General features: G+C 41.2%; 1 protein-coding gene across 2 annotated transcripts in view; it reads right to left on the bottom strand.

The window, feature by feature from the left end:
• rpap2 (RNA polymerase II associated protein 2) overlaps nucleotides 1-18,524 on the bottom strand; it is a 73,083-nt gene that overhangs the window by 7,629 nt on the left and 46,930 nt on the right. The gene's annotated exons all lie outside the window — the stretch shown is intronic.

Genomic DNA, 18,524 nt, shown 5'->3' with positions numbered 1-18,524 from the left:
GTGTACAGATGGTACGGGTTGAGAATGCTCCTTTTTTTCCTGCACATCGGGAATCCCGAAGCATCGGGACTTTGTAATTAAAACTGCAACCGCAAGGGGGCAACATAGACCGCCCTAATAATATGAAGGTTCGGCTCATGGAAAAACCCGAGGACACCGCGCTGGTGACAAGCGGAGAAAAGAGACATGACGCTCGGCATGTTAGATTGCAGTTGCAGAGTTTTCGAATGTTTACAGCCTACCTCACAGTTCTCTCACTCGACGTAGCCTATAACTCAGTCAGTCCAGCAGAGATGCCAGAGCAACGTTTTGGTCAATGGAGAGGGAGAGAAATGCTCCGCATATCCGTCTCATTTAATCATTAAAATGAAAGTGATGACTGGCGAAATTAATCAAACGACGTTTCAATAAACCATTGTTGAAATGAATGAAAATGGTTTTAGAAAATCGCCTATAGGCCTATCAGAAGGAACTAGCCTTCAATTCAACCTGAAATACTCGAAAGGCAACCTTAGATTAATTCATGAATTCATTACGGTTACAAGACCGCATTTCCGTGAATAGGCTATTATTGTCAATGTCAAGGCGAAGACGAAAGAGATGGACAAGATGGACATTGGCTACATTTACATGCTAGGAATACTTAGAAATGTGTATAGGCTATTTTAAAACGGAGGCATGTTGATTTTAACCGGCGACGCTGGGTAACCTACATGTACCCAGCACTTGTTATCACAGATTTTGTCCCCACCACTTTCGACGACTGAAAATAAAATGTATTTAACAGAAATCTCTTTAATACATGCCTATGCTTGTCACTTATAACCGTAGGCTACATGCATGGAGAAGATCGCGCATTTTGTAACATTGTAACAATGGATGGTCAGATATGCGATAGGGCAGTGAGGGTGATTCATTGTAACCATCGACTAGCAGGCCTAGCTCCGCAAAATAAGTTTCTAGCAACTTATGTATCGTATGCATGTTCATGTTGATTCAGAGATAGGCATAGACTACCATATGCTGCTGGGCGTCAAGCTATATGACAGCATTTTATCATGTGGTGAATTAATAACTAATGTCAGTTTAAAGGGATATTCCGCCATTTTTGGAAATACGCTCATTTTCCACCTCCCCTTGAGCAAAACAATCGATATTTACCTTGTTCCCGTTCATCCAGCCATTCTGTGAGTCTGGCGATACAACTTTTAGCTCCAGCCTAGCATAGATCATTGAATCGGATTAGACCATTAGCTTCTCGCCTGCTAGCTTCATGTTTAAAAGTGACTAAGATTTCTGTTAATTTTCCCATTTAAAACGTGTCTCCTCTCAAGTTAGAAAGTGCAATAAGACCAACTGAAAATGAAACCTGGCGTTTTTCTAGGCTGATTTGACATGGAACTACACTCTCATCTGGCGTAATAATCAAGGCAACTTGCAACCTACTGGCACTACTACTGCTTGTTGTCTATGGGGACTATTTTCAGATGCTGCGTACGATATCACTGCGCCTTCAGTACGTTTGCAAGTTGCCTTGATTATTACGCCAGATGAGAGTGTAGTTCCATGTCAAATCAGCCTAGAAAAACGCCAGGTTTCATTTTCAGTTGGTGTTATTGCACTTTCTAACTAGAGAGGAGACAGGTTTTAAATGGGAAAATTACCAGAAATCTTAGTCACTTTTAAACATGAAGCTAGCAGGCGAGAAGCTAATGGTCTAATCCGATTCAATGATCTATGCTAGGCTGAAGCTAAAAGTTGTATCGCCAGACTCACAGAATGGCTGGATGAACGGGAACAAGGTAAATATCGATTGTTTTGCTGGAGGGGAGGTGGAAAATGAGCGTATTTCCAAAAATGGCGGAATATCCCTTTAACATGTCAGAACTTTTGATCGGCGTTTCAAGTGGATGGAGTGAATAAAGCATAGCGGTAATGACATTCGAACTGTGGCGCATCTGGTTGAAGCATGTGTATCGTACGCCAGCGACCGGGGTTCAAAACTCACTCGAAGACCCTCTCCGGAACCCATCAAGACAAAAGGCATCGTTTTATGAAAAAAATGAAAGATTTTCTGTTTTGCGATTTTTTTATGTTTGCGATGTCTGCTGAAAAGAAAAGTTAATATGTGAATTTGTGGTTCAGCGCACACTCACACACATTTTTACATTGACATAGTGTCGGGCTCAAGTGTCGTCCTCAGTGCCGCATATAGGTAGGCTATAATGTAGTGAACTGGTTAGACGAGTGTGGGGGAGGGGGAATGATCGCACAAGACAATTGCTCTTCATGAAATGGATCTCACAGACGGCTGTCGATTTTTAAATGTAGCCTACTACACCACTTGCGAAATCGGACGTGGCACATAGCCTAATTATTAGGCTACTCGATTTAATATAGCAAATCCATAGACTTTGTTCATCCTATATATCCAATAAGTATAAAATCCGACAATCCAAAACGATAACGAGATCTCCCAGAAACGAAAAACAAGTTTGTTGAGTAGCCTAGTCCTTCCAACAATCTCAGCTTTTGCGTTTGGTAGATAAAAGGCATCCTGTCCTGCTGTATTCCAATGAGAAAAAAAACATCCACAAGGTATAGGGTCACGGTAATGCAGCATGCATGAATCTCTCTCTCTCTCTCTCTCTCTCTCTCTCTATATATATATATATATATATATATATATATGTGTGTATATATATATATATACATATATGTAAGGGATAATGTATAGAACGCCGGTCATTATCGGAAAATAATTCCCAACAGGACGGACAGAACCCCGACGCGCAGCGGAGGGGTTTTGCTTCGTACTGAAGGGAATTATTTTCAGATAATGACCGGCGTTCTATACATTATCGCGCTTATTATATGGCTACTTGCCAAAACGAGAAAATAAACTTATCTCAATGTGTCTTTAGCAATGACTTGGCTACCGTTTCGTGGCTTCCGCAACAACTAGCGGAGTGAACCCGTTGCCATTGGCAGCGGTCATTATACCTTCGGAGCGGTCATTATGCAAATATAACGGACCGGTAGAACGTTGAGAGGCCCATTCAAAGTCAATGGGAGCTCCCTCAACATTCTAGAGAGCCATATAATAAATATATATAACACGCACAAAACTTTGTTAAGCCAGCTCCATACATAACAATAGCTGCCGCGCGCTCTCCCCGGGCCTCCATTTAAACTAAGGGCAAACCCATTCATTCGTGCCCAAAAAAATATTGTCAGTAAGGATAGGTCATATTACCAAATGGCGAACCTCGAAAATTATTTAGGATATAGAGCCGTGTCCATTACGCACTACAGTTATTTTTTAGGCTATTGTTTTATTTGAGTGTTTTTGTCTACCATGGCAAACATAGTTGAAACGTTCGCTCTAAACTTATGTATTTCCAATCGGCTTTCACAATCAGCTACAGCTGCGCTGATGATCACCATGAAAACTTGCAATGTCTATACAGAACTGCTTTCACTTCCCCGAGTCGCGAACGCAACATGCACAACAATATACCGATATTTAGCAAACACATGTATTTCCAGCTCTCAAAACCGATGAGGTCCAGATCTCAGTGGCCTCATACAGTGGGCGTTGGTTGACATTGGCCGCTTTCACGTGAGATTCTCATGAGAATCACACGTGAATCACGTGTATTTTATTTATTTTTCCCAAGTGAAGCTTCAATGTCCCAAACAACCACCAGGTGGCACTTGTGAGCAGGGTTAGGAATGTCGGCATTTACCACTAGCCAAACAGTCCCAAATTGAATTCAATCCCGAAGCAAGCTGAACATCTTTTCTGCTTTTAATAGCCTAGTCTCACGACAAAACTTGTTATTGTTTATGAAGGTGTCTTCTGTTAGCCTATTTTATGAAGAGGCATCTGGCTGTTTCGTTTAGGTTTGTTTTGCTGTCACTAATGGTTTCATGAGGTAGGCCTAACCCAGGGGTCGGCAACCTGCGGCTCTGGAGCCGCATGCGGCTCTTTAGCGCAACCCTGGTGGCTCCCTGAGCGTCTTCAACAATGTATGAAAATGAATGGGGGGATTTTTGTTTGTTTGTTTTAATATGGTTTCTGTATCAGGACAAACATTCTTAACGTTTTCCAATGTTGTAAAAATGTGCATAATAAATATTAAAGTTCAACATTTCTGTCAACGAAGATTTGATAGCCTACGACACACGTTTCAGAGCGGCGCCGTGCCATGCAGGTGGCTGTGGTTGTAAACAAACCGGCGGGTGTCAGCATGGCCATGGCATGGATCCCAAAGGGAAAAAGAGAAAGATAGCCGATGAGATCAGAGAATTTAAAGGTTGGGTACGGAATTAGCAAAACGGACGGCAGAGTTTGAACATATACAACCTCAAGTCCCGCCCTCCATGCACGAGCGACAATTCAAATGCGCAGCGCGAGAGCGAGCCAGACTAAATGAAATGCCAGCCTGGCGTCTACAGCACTATGAGCTCTAGTCTCCATACAATCACTCACATCAACTTCCCCAATTACATTCTTTATTCACCTCCAAAGGGTTGTAGTACATATGGTTCAGTAGCCATAGGTGTGTATATTTGAACAGAATCTGGTTTGTTCTTACCAGGGCGATTATCTCCTGAAATATCCAAGTTTAGTGCTGGCCCGTTGGTTCGCCTATTCCACCGTAGCTCCAAGCTGTTAAGTTTCGATTTCATGTTTACAGCACTCTTCGTGTCACGGTAAAATGTCATTTTTGCTACATAGCTTATTTATTGCGTGGGTGATTGAGTTTCCGTAGATATCCGCTGCCTTAGTTAGTTTGTATAGAAATGAAGTGACACATACAACAAGAGGGGAACATGGACGTGCAGCAGCAGGCAGTTGGTTTCGTTTCAGCACTGACTCGCGGTCACCAGCTTTCGAAAGGGTCGCGCGCGGTGGGGAGGAGGAAGAGGAGGAAGACGTTAGATTGACGAACAAGCTGTGAAATGATGGTATGGGGTGAGGAATTCTATTGGCTGGAGTTTTTCGAGCCCTGCCCGTTCCGCAGATGATTGACGTGTTTAATTTACATTTCAGTGCTTCCAACTTAGTGGCTATAAGTGGGTTAGGAATAGGATTTCAAGTGATTTTGCAAAAATGGCCAACAAAGCTCATTCCATACCCTACCTTTAAGGCAGAATGGACCGAATCATTTGCTTTCATTGCCATTGCGGAAGGATTGCCTGCATGTTTGCTTGCTTTGTAATGAGAAGTTGGCGAACAACAAAAAGAGAGACATTTAGAAAGACATTTTCAGGGAAGGCATGCTACATTTGCAGCCGACTACCCAGTTGGGACTGAGGGAAAAAGTGCGATTGCAGTAGCCTACTTCTGGAGAAATTTTGTTGCAACCTGAGAGATATTAAAACGTGGAAAACAACGGTTCACGGACGGTGATTACACGAAGTTGAACTTAAAGCACCAGCGGAGTAGTCACGTGGTGTGTCATTCTCTCCGAGATGCGCTGTAGGGAAAAACATTTAATCATGAAAGCTCGTTATGTAGCCTCGTTGTAGCCTACTTAGTCATTCTGATAGTAGGCTAATATAGATAATATACACTTACAGCCTGTGTTACCTTCATATAAGGCTTACATAAGGCTTTTAATTTTTTTGCGGCTCCAGACAGATTTGTTTTTTGTTTTTTTGGTCCAAAATGGCTCTTTGAACATTTTGGGTTGCCGACCCCTGGCCTAACCACTAAAAGCATAAGCCTATGTCCTAAGCACAACTGTGTTCTCGTTTTTGGGTCAATTCATACATTTTATTTCAAATGTGTGGATAGCCCAATGGTACGCTTGTTTTTATGCTGGCAACAAAACAAAATGGTTCACGAATGTTATTCTTGATTCTAAATGCGGGAAACAATTAAAAAATAAAATGTCCCATTTTCCGACGCACAACAAACCTCTTGCCTATAAGCCTATAGGCTATGTTTATTTGAAATGTAAGCTGGCTGTTGTCAAATTTGTAAAATAAGATAGGCATACTGGAGAAACTATGGTTTATGCTCTCTTATGCTGTTTCATTCCAAACCGAATGCGAAGGAGGGAGAATGAATTACGAACTGAACGGTTTTGATCAGGCGGGAAACAATTAAATATAAAAGGTCCCATTTTCCGAAGCACTACAAACATCTTGCCTATTTAAATATTCTATTATTTGGGCCTATTATAAAAGTTGGGACTTTTTCGTTAGAAAATAATTTCATTTGAATTATGGACTGCCTTTGAATGAAATTTGATCGGACTTTCAGAAGAAAGTTTCAAGACGCTAAGAAACACGTTTGCCCCGTGGCATTAACGGTGGCTTAATTTATTTCAAAAGGATATGACATGAATCCGGTTGTTTGCCGTTCTACTTGTCTTTTTTGAACTATAATGATTATAGCCTAGGGGATGCATCTCATATATCACTGCATTGAAGTGTAGGCCTATTGAATATTGACAGGTTTGAAAATCGTAACATTAGGCCTATTTTCAATCAATACAAGTTGAAAGCCACACATGTTTTGTCTTTGTTTTGTCTTCTCCTATTTTGTTGGGCAAATTTGACAACTGTCAGCTTAAATGTCAAATCATTATTTCCTTCCCTTTGTCGCCCTAGTAGGCTAGGCTATTGAGAGAAACGCAGAAAAACGAGAGAAATTGAAAATAAACACAGAGAGTTCGTAAATAGGCTAGGCTAAATGTTTGCATGGGTAATGGACAATTTCAAGAATTCTGGTGAGATGCCGTGTAGCCTACAATAGCTTGGATGAGCGATGACGAGTGGATGAGCGATTTTTAAAATCAGAGGGTCGGATTCGAATATCTGTGTGTGCGGATTTTTCTGTCCGAACCCAATACAGTTAAAATGTAATTCTCTTGATGGTTTCTCATACTTAGGCTATGACAATACGTTTGTTTGTGTGGAAAGCCTGATTTAATTAGCCTAAGCAACTGTAGGAAGGCATTCAGAAATGTCAAAAGGTGAGCACAGAAGCTCAAACGGGGCAACAAGCACCAACACAGGCACACACAAGACGCCCAATCATATAGCCACTTGAAATTAAATGAACATAGCTCAACCACAAATGGCCAAACTAACAGAACAAAATACAAAAGGTCCTGTGGACCTATCTAAATGAAATTCTAATCAACGCGTGTCGCCAGCGATATAACATCAACATAGCTCCCTATAGGCTACTTAATTGCAACATGAGATCTATTGGTATAATCTACCTATGAAAGTTTGGGCTATGTTCTTATGCAGAAAAATTATTGCATCAAAGGTGGATGGACAACTTTTAAAAAATGTAGGCCTATTGCATCGTTGCGCTGACACAATAGGCTAGCTTAAACGCACGTATTTTGTTGTCAGTAGTTTAACACATTTCTGCACATAGGAAGACGGATGTGAGGGAAATATTTTACATGTATTTTATTTTCAAAAAATTCAAAATGTTCAATGCCTTATCGCGCTAATCTGACCGAGTTCTATCCGTGAACCTGATTTGTTTTTCTTTCTGCAAACACCTCGGTAGTCTACGCCAGAAATTTGTTGTTTGTTATTTGTTGCAAATCTCCCAACCACTATGTCGACCAGAGACGGCAAGACCAAGACAAGACAGAGGCAGAGGCAAAGATACTTAAATACCCCTGGCTTTCACTTCCAGTTAAAGTAACTGATCAATGTTTTTTGGAAAAGGCCTACATTGTTGCAGGTAGACAACACGGCTATTTCGGTCCATTATGCGTTGGCATTGTCGATCACAATAGGTTTATCTGTAGCCCTGGGCAGTGGGCACCAACTTTTTTTGATGAATTGATAAACATTTAAAAAGTGGTGGGGACAAAATCGTTTAAAAAGTGGTGGAGACATCTAGCCCCGGCAAAAAATGACGCTGCTGTTTCCGAAAGCCGAGAAGGATAGACTCACTGTTGCAGACGCACACTCAACATAAGATTGCTAATGATGTGTGAAACTGCTCTGGGGGGGTGGGGGATTTTTTTAATTCGTCTTCTAAGGCACAGAGGTCAGCTCACAGAGGGGGATGGTACAGTTAGCTTCAAACACTTGATGGCTGGCTTTGTGGTAGGCTAGCCATCTGAATGGAATGCCTCAGTCGGCACGGCATAGATGCTTGGAAAACCACTCAAAAGTCAAAGACTAGACTAATCGTTATAATATTTTCTATGTTTCAAATCACTTGATCGCAGATGTAACAGAACCCTCACCAATTTGAGTTGACAGTGGGATTAAATTAAGAAGTATTTAAAATAAGTATTTAAATGAAGAATTAAAATTTAAATTAAGATGTATTTCCTGATTGGGGAAACCTTAAGCTAGTTTATTTTTCTTTCAGTCCATGGCTCCATAATACCATTCGACCGTGCTGCAAATTATCAGACTTGAGAAGCACGCATCGCATCGGCAACTTCGCTGCTCAGTATAGACAGAGAAAGCATATGCTCTGAGAACAGAACACAACTGCATGTCAAGTGTAGCCGAGGGTCTGTCTATAGCCTACGCAGTAACAACACGTTTTGATCGTGCGTTTCAAGTGTATGCCGCGAATATCAAATTAACTCGACTGACTGAATCCCTTATATTTTTTGGCAACTGTTAAAATATTCAAAACCATGCACTGAAATATCAAAGATAATGGTAAGGCATGGTAGGCTACTGTTCTTCGATAAACAACCAGGCTATTCATGAGGAAATAGCCTACGTCAGATTACGGAACTATTATAGAGACGCAGTCTAACTCAATAAAACTTTGCATAGTTTTGCAAGTTTGCATAGTGCTAATCATCCTCACTGTTGTCAAACTCTCGAATGAAACATAAAGTGTTATTTCAATCTGCTGCTTGTGTTAATGGCAATTTTGAACTATGACAAATAGTTTGTTAGTTCATGCTCGTCTTTTTCGAAGTGCAGAGCCTTGCGAAAATGTTCAGAGTGCCAGACTGAATTGACAAACACCCGAAAAAACAAAACAATGAAAGAGTTGTAGTGTTGCAGTCTGTAGGTGACTAGGCTCCTAGGGATTTCTGTTGGCATTTCCGAAATATACTATATGGGTTGGGCTACTAGAGGTTGCTTCCTGGCCGCCTATTGAATGAGTAGAACTGGGCTACAGTATCAATAACACCGCAGCAATGCGACAGCGGACTGTACTGCCACCTAGTGGCGGTAAGTTGTAATGCAGCTGTAATACATTTCACGTAGAACGTGAATCAGGCAAAGCGTGAGTGAAATGGCCATTCTCAAGTAACGCTTACTGTAGCTGCCTACAGCCATGCATAGTAAGCCTAATAACAGCCTTGCCAAATAAGTCATCAGTCACACACCCCTAATCGCGGGGTTGACCTGTTCCTTTCACACTGAGCCCCGATGAAAACAACCTCCTTGGCGGAGATAATAATTAGGCCTATCAAATTAAAAGCACACTACGACAGGTATACTTGTGCGATCACGCAACACAAGAGAGCATTTAGCGATGGGACAGTTGTGAATGAGTGCTTAACACCCTGGAGTCTAAATACCCCCGGGGGATTTGAAAAACTGTTCCAAACACACATCTCAATCTCTGCTTTTATCATATTATAGAAACACCATTAGAAACCTTTAATCAACTCGTTTTCAAATATATAGCCTATGTTTTAAGAGAATATGGCAATGATAATGGCACTTTCTAAAAACAATACATTCTTACACCGTGTCCTAACCGGATCCAAGCGAGCGACTGTCAATATTGTCTGTCTACACCGAATCCGTTAAATATGCCATTGTGTTGCGTCACGGGATTCCATATTTCTCATTCAGAATAGTAGAGCAATGCGAGCGTCAAAAGGAAAATAGAAACGGGGCGTCCGACAAAAGTTCTCTCAAAACGTTGCGCTGCTCGCGTCGCTTGCAGTCAGGACACTCCAATTGAAAACAATGGAATTAAACTGATTTTATCGCTAATGTTCGCTCGCATCGCGTTCGGTTAGGACACGGTGTTAGGATTTGTCCTCTCACCTGCAGCAGGCCCATTCAAAAGCCCATCCACCTAATTTGCATTTGAAAGAGCCAATCACTAAAGTGACACATTTAGTCTGGAAAAAGTAGCAGGCTAGCCTACTTTATGAGTTTTTTTGACCCCTCTTATAAATTGCCTATAGGCCTACTACGATAATGGAGGACGGGCTGCCTAACTGTTCCCCCTAAGAGTTTTTTCATAAGATAAAATGTTTACGCTATTTAAGTTTAGGATTTGGTAGACAAGACAACCTCGGAAAAGTTCTTCAGATAAACATTTTTTTTATTGAATTAAAGGAAAGAAAAAGTATCGCCGGGGTTTTGGGGCTTGCGAAGGCATTCGTTGATCTTATCGATGCAGTCCTTGCGGCCACTTCTCCCCATCGTGCACCTGTCCCTGAGTTATAGTCTATATGAGTAAGCGCTTCTACCAACTTGGCCGCGACTCTGTTGGTGAATCCGAGCATGTTGTTCTGGGCCAACAGCAAGCAAGGTCACGTCTTCGTACACGTACATTACCAATGCACATTACAATGCCATTTGCACCTGTCCCTGAGTTATAGTATATGAGTAAGCGCTTATGCTCTAACCGCATAATAAAAGAAGCACCTGCATTCCACAGCAGTGCTTATGGCAAGGCTATTAACACCTGTCACTGAGCTATGGACAAGCAGTTATTTGCGGTACATCTAGTTTTGTAGGCAATGCTAAGGCAGAATACAGTAACTTCTAAAAAAGGGTCAAAGGTCAAATTTGAGTAACATTTTTAGGTAGATAGATTAATAGAGGTATACACTACAAAATGTGAAAATTACAATGTTAAACCTATAACTCAATTGTCAGGACATTAAAATAACTTTCAAGTCATTTTTCTCAGTTTCACACTCTGGCGAGTTAAGGTCTTTTGCCTTAGCAGGGCAGTATAGGTAGATGGCTATTTATATAGATATAGATAGTCTGAAATAAGAAACAAACACAAACAATACAATTCGCTACTTGCACTAACGTTTTTAGTACTGTCGTTAGATTTCCGGTGTGTTTGAACCTGCAGCTATTGCTATGGTAATTCGTATCTACACGGACCCGGTTGAGTGTTGCACCTAGCGAGTCAACACGTTACAATAAAGAAGGCTTTGTGCACGTTGAAATGTGTATTATTGGGAAAACAAGATATTCCGTGTCTCATTGAATATTTAAGGAGCAGAATAAAACAGAAGATGCCGTTTCAATATAGTTAACGCTCCACCGGAACAACAGTACTAAGTGACTTTAGTGCAACCAGGCTATTTAGGTTCTAATCTTACAAATAATATATCTGCAGCATACAGAAATGCATCAATACCAAGCTCATTAAACTGAATTGTAAGCCAGGACACATACAGCAATGCTAACCCCTTCAAGATAGAAAAGGAACCTTTTTGTTCCTGACTACAGTTATTATGTGGTCAATTACGCCATCTAGAGGCGTAAAAAGGTACGGTGTAATAGCGTTAACACTAGAAGCGCCGCGCCGTTCTGACCCACTTATACCTAGAAGCGCCGCGCCCCGGTCATTTGACCGCTTTGACGACCTACTAGAAGCGCCGTGCTGTTGTGAACTACTTAAAGCGCGGCGAGGCGGTCAAATGACCGCTGAGTCCTTAGACTGGGAGGCTTTTACTTACACATAATGATCGCTAGATGGCGCTTCGTGCACGAATCAAATCGTTTGGTCATAAATTCAGTTTGCACTAAACCATGTGTCATTCGTGTCAGACCGTGTTGTTGATAATCTGTGGTTGTTTGTTTCATTATGACATACAGCACGTTTGAGTTATCTGTTCATGTATTTGTGTTGATTTGTGTTGTTTGAGGTAAAAACTGTTCTTGAACAAACCTTAAGCAAACTTGACTTTCAACTAAAATGCTCTAAAAGTTTTTGTGGCTAGTTCTAATTCACTCCCCAAATTCACTTCTATTCATTTAATAGGTAGCCTATATGTTCGCGCCGCCGAAAATGATCGGACCTGGTCACCTGGAACAAAGAGCCTAACAGTCTGGTTTCAATTACACAGTAGCCAGGATTTCATGCCGCATTTTACAGGCTACCGTGGCTACTTTCTAAAACAACTTTCATTCATTTAGGGAGAAGCATCTTATAGGGTCTAGGCTAGCTACCTCGGAGGGAGGGAGATAGAGAGAGCTATGCTGAGCAGGCATAGGCGTGAGAAGTAATATAAAATAATGAGTGAATGATATTCTCCGTTTTGCGAATGTGTAGGCTATGTTTGCGATGTCTGCTGAAAAAAAGCTATAGGCTCTACAATTTAAGCTAACTTCTATGTGAATTCGAGATTCAGCATTGACACACACATTTTCATATGATTGATAAGCAAGGCTGTAGCTCACTGGTTAGAGCTTCGGCTTGAGGACTCAAGGGGTGTTGGTTCGATTCCCAATCTATTCATGACGGAAGTCCTTTTGAACAAGGCATCAATAAAGTAGGCTAGGCCTATATTGTATTTTTTTCTATTCACATAACTACACGCACGCTGGCGAATTCGAACATTCTGAAACGCGCATAGCCTATGCGATGAAACATTGCGCATTCTTCCACGAGTTGCCTAAACAGTCAGCCTACAGACTAGTAGGCCTATGCAGGGACAGATAGATGGGGTGGGGGTGGGGAGGCAGTTAATTGTCCTAAATGCCTCTGTGATGTCTGTAGCCTAGCCTAGACGAGTGTATGGGGGAGGGGGGATGATCGGTTTCAAATAGGCTGCAATGGATAGTGTTATGTATAGACCCGGAAGCCATTTGCTTTGAGAATGGCTGGCTGATGAAGTTGTTGGCTGGCTAGCTGGCTCAGCCAAAACCTTAATGCAGCTGCCACAGTTTTCATGACTGATAATGGCTTTAGTTGCCACTTCATGTCTACAGATGTGTATATTGTATTAGATATCAACACACAATGTTATTGTATTGTTTTGGACGTTCTGCACGTTTCACTTCAATGTAGACTGCATGCGTTCATTGCGTTGTGAACGCACAGCAATCTCTGGAAAGGAAACGGTGGAAGTCGCAGCAGTAGCCTAATAGCCTATCACGTTCAATGCTGTAAATCCATCTGTTCCAGAATATTTGGTTCATATCATCAATCTTTGGTTTTGGTGTTTGTGCAACCGGGCCCTGACGATTTAACAAAAGTCTGAGTAACGTAGGAATTAGGAAAGTATGTAGGCCTAAGGTGAGATCAAAATCAAGCTACTTTGTTTCCTTCTTTTCCCATGTCATTTTCATTGGTCGTCAACTCACTGTGAGTCCTGTGTATCGTAGCAACGAGCACAATAGCCTACTGATGTGGTGTGTCCAGTGGGAAAATCTCATGCAGGTTTCTAAGCTATCGTTTATTTTTTCGCGTGTCACTATGATATAATTATTTTTAGATGCAAAAAGTCTAACTGGCTTAGTCAAAGTTTGTCAGATGGCGGCAGAAAATGATTGGCTGGCGAAATTATTTTTCGTTAATGGTAGACCTAAACATATTGTGATTCATCCGTTTATTTCAGATAGGTTATTAAAAACCATTAACAAAAAATAATTGTTCATCGACGTTGAAAAACGGTCAGTAAATTTAATCGATATAAAATCCTGTATTTCGCTCCTGCCAAGATGTGAACGCGGATCTTCGGCGATGCAGACAGGAGTGTTAACGCTGCGCCACTTGACATTATACGAAAACTGCGTTAGGGTAGGTGTTTGACTTGACGTAACTCAGTCAGTCCAGCAAATATATAAGAATATATATATAAATATATATATAAATATATAAACGATATGTTTTATGGTAAAATATTATTCTAATGCCGACTGACAGGAAATCCTTGCGACATCTGCTGTGAGAAAAGAGAATAGCAGCCTGGACAAAAATGGCCGAACGCGAGACAACATAGTGTTGTCACATAAGTGAGCGCAAAATAGCTCTAAACTAGCTTGTACCGGTGTGCTTTTGATCATGTAAAAATTCTGGGTGACAAAACACGCGTATTTAGGAAAAGTCGTGAATGTAGGGTCCTGGAATTTAATCGAGTGAAAAGATTTTTTTTTTTTTTTGTAATCGCTGCGGTCAAATGACCGCAGCCCGGCAGTTCTAGGTATATCTAGGTCAAACCCACACGGCGCTTCTAGGAATACGCGTCAGCGGTCAAATGACCGGCGCTTGGCGCTTCTAGTGTTAACTAGCACATGTACAAACTTCCTCCATTTGGAGATGCAACGTCCTTACAACAGTAACGCTAAACGGTAGATTCTTAAGCGAAACACATGAAGTATTATAATTTCAGAGAACACTTATAGTATATTACTTCATGGAAATTATGTCAAGAGCAAGTTTAACTATATTAGCAAACCTCTTGCATACCAGTGTGAATTAACTCGATGTAAACAACATCATACAAACTTACTTTTCGTCAATGACTCGCAACTCTGAATGTTAAAGACTGGATTACTCAGGATAACTGCAGGAATTGTCTAAAGGTAAATTAATTAATTCATCAATTCATCCACATTACTGAAAGGGTTGGTATGAATGTTGAGTCATATTTCATGAAACAGTCATGAATAGGGGTGGCACGGTTCACAAAATCTACGGTTCGGTTCGTATCACGGTTTAGGGTCACGGTTTTCGGTTCGGTGCGGTTCTTGTTGTTATTTTTTCTTTTACTCTTTAACACTCCAGAAACATATTTCAGCACATAGCTTAATCATCCACAATTAGGCTAGAGTATTTAGAGAATAGTTATCATGTAATAATGCACAAACTGAATTTGACTTCACATAAAGCACATTATTGTCTGAGGAAACTTTAAGCTTCAGTTGAGATTTTGATAAAGCAAGAGGGAAGAATTTTTTAACAAGATGTAAAGCTTGTCTTTATTTGAAACACACACACATTATGTAATTATTTATTCATTCTATATACTGACATGTCTGATATTCATAACAGCAAACTTTATGCAGATTATAGCCTACTATTCATTATAACTCCACCTCTTAAATTCAGCTGTCTGGCTGAAGCCTCAAAATATTGTAAACAAAGTAGCAGGCTAAGCTCATCATACTCTACTAGTTGGACTGTTCAGTTTCCCCACGTGTGTTTTAGTTTCAAGGTAAGCTAATACTTTTTCTCCATGGGACAGGCCCTTTTAAGCCTTGGAGTTGAAAACATTGGTATTGAGATGGTCAGTCAACTTGAATGCAAGAGATTTTATCAAATGTCTGATGCTAACCGTTTTTAACAGTAATTTAGCTAATCGTCTTCTGTGCGTCATTGCGTTCACGATTGTGAATGTTCTATTTGGATTAATGTGCATGTCGAGGGCGGGTGTCCATTGAGCGCGCACGAGAGCGGGCCAAGGAGAATGAGTTTACTTCTACTGTTTGGTAAAGTTGCACGCATAATCTACAGTTGCGGAAGAACATGCTTCCACCCGAGCAGGGTCAGGTGCATCAGTTTGACCACGCTAGGGATGATCTCTCGCACTTGCCATTTCTAAAACCTTGCGCGCAGCACTCAAAACTCCATACTCCTACTCTCGCACGTAAGGGAAACACGTCCTCACAATGGGAATCAATTGCGCATGCCATAACTAGCTTGAACCGTAGGACCGTACGACGAAAACACACTCCGAACCGTAACATGCGAACCGCACGGTTCGGAGCATTTTTCAAAAACCGTGCCACCCCTAGTCATGAATGCTTCATGTGCAGTTCATGACAGCTGTTATGAATGTGTTATGAACGAACCCGTCAAGTTAAGTGTTACCGAAAAGTCTTGTGAGTTTGACTATATATAGAAAATGAACTTCCACAGTGCTTAACAGCGAGTGAGTCCACACTTGCCTCTCGGGGCCGTGGCATTGCTAAGATTCATGAAGTGGTACCGTTGCGGACAATCCCGGTCATGCAACCACGAAGTGAATAGGCATTGACATGGCGTCGAACCGTAATAATGGGTGTAGTAATGAAACGGTAATCCAATACAGAAGTTTTTCAGGACTATGGCAATTCTCCCAGTTCATTTTACAAGAATTGCCATACTTCAACATCAACTTCAACTTCAACAAAAAATCAACATTGTATCTTAAATCACTTTGAAATGTCTTTCTGGCATTACCTAAGCAATTTAAGATGAGCTATTCCGATTAAACATTCGCCAACACACACGTTTTTGCTAATTATAGAGCCATCTACAGACCAAATAACACCACATTTATTGAGGGTGCTTTGGATGGGGTCTCAAGTCATCCCACCAAATATGGCTTTCATACGTCACAGCATTTCCAAGATAGGCACACTTCCTGTTTGGCGGCTTCGCTCGCTGAATTTAAATGGTTGTCACAGGCGAACGGTTGGACGTATGAAGGCGAAATCAAGGCGGTTGATCCGTCTTGGTCTTGGTCTGCGTGCCAAGTTTCATGACGATCGGATAAACTATGCGGCCAGAGTCGCTTTACTTTGACTTTGGACAAAATTCAAAATGGTGGAAAATCCATCATGGCAGAAAATGACGTCACATAATGAGTTGGAATCGGCTAAGTCAGAGGATTCCAAGTTGTATGTTTTTATCAAAATCGACCATACGGATCAAACGTTACGGGCATGAACGTGTTTTCCAACTTTGACCACTTTGTAACAAAGCAACATGTGCGTGTCAACCACAACAGACAATGCGCTAGGTGGCGCTATAGAGTCCCTAAGCCACACCCTAGGCCAGAGTTCTGTCTCTGACTAGTAGTAGCAATAACACACAAGCCCACTAAATTTGGTTCATTTTCGTGAATATATGAATCAACCACAATAGACAACGCGCTAGGTGGTGCTATAGAGTCCCTAAGCCACACCCTAGGCCATAGCTCTGTCTCTGACTAACGATAGCAATAACGCACAAGCCCACCAAATTTGGTTCATTTTCGTGAATGTGTGTGTCAACCAGAACAGACAATGCGCTAGGTGGCGCTATAAAGTCCCTAAGCCACACCCTAGGCCAAAGCTCTGTCTCTGACTAGCCATAGCAATAACACAGAAGTCCACCAAATTTGGTTCAGTTTCGTGAATGTTTGTGTCAACCACAACAGATAACGTGCTGCTAGGTGGCGCTATAGAGTCCCAAAGCCACACCTTAGGCCAGAGCTCTGTCTCTGACTAGCAGAAGCAATTCCACATGTAGCTGCCAAATTACATCCAATTCATAACCTTTTTTCTGCCTATAACACCAACTTCCTGTTTCTTAATAAGGGTGTGGCTTAGGGACTTTATAGCGCCACCTAGCGCATTGTCTGATAATTGATAATTCAAACCTTCACCATTTCAATATACTTCAAAAATTCAAAAATCTGGTCGCAATTCCTCTCGGGCAACCCCTCAAGATCATTTTAGTGCTTATATGACATGATTTCGATAAACCGTCTAGGAGAAGTGTTTCAAAATACGTGATGTGCAAAAATCATAATCATAATCATAACTCAAATTCTTCTAAGATTCACTATATAGTTTATAAGTAAAACTTGTTCAGATTCATACAACACACATGTCCACTAAATTTGGTTAATTTCCGTGAATGTATGCGTCAACCACAACAGACAATGCGCTAGGTGGCACTATAGAGTCCCTGAGCCACACCCTAGGCCAGAGGTCTGTCTTTCAGTAGAGTTATCAATTCTACATGTAGCTGCCAAATTTCAAGAGTTGAGCATGCCAAGTTGGTGAAAAAGGACACAACATTTCCGGTATGAGGATTCCACTATAATAATAATAATAATCTGAGCAAAAACAATAGGGCCTTGCACCTTTGCGGTAAACCACACCCTTTATAGGCGAAGTACCACCCCACAATGTCGACGTAGGCTACCTGGAAGATCCATTATTGGAGCGAAAATTGTAAGCACCTCTCTTCGCAAGGCGAGGGTTTTTAAAGACCGCCAGAATCTTTCTCCATATATAATATTCTCTATGAAAGATAGCCTATACATTCTCAGCCGAGGGAATTCGTTTGTCAGCTGATCGAGGCAAAGTGGAGGCTATAAGCAGGCAATATAACATATTTTCATAATTAAGAAATATTAATGCAAGCTATAACTATGCCTATATAAACCTTCTGAATGTTTTTGAGTTTCACTTTCACCTGCTGCCAGCGGCACTGCCGTTGCATCTAAAATGTGCACAGGATTAGGCATAGCCTACACTAAATCAGTCAATGTGGCTAAACATTCAATTATCATTATTAATCTACATGGCATGAATTGTGTTGCATCTATAGGACTGTTACGAACTCAACATTTATTTAGCCTATTTCAACACATTTCAGACATTCCGCAAGCTATTAATCCTCCGTAACACATAGGCTATTTAAGGAACATGAAATAAAACTTTACTTTCATATATCCGATCTGAAATACGTTGCCAACAGCCTTGTCTTGCTTTGTTTGCTGCCGACGTATTTGATTTGTGTCGTAGAG

This window comes from Sardina pilchardus, chromosome 2 (genome assembly GCF_963854185.1).
Source record: "Sardina pilchardus chromosome 2, fSarPil1.1, whole genome shotgun sequence".
Taxonomy (NCBI): domain Eukaryota; kingdom Metazoa; phylum Chordata; class Actinopteri; order Clupeiformes; family Clupeidae; genus Sardina; species Sardina pilchardus.
Note: the sequence above shows the minus strand (reverse complement) of the source record. Positions and strands in the feature narration are given on the sequence as shown.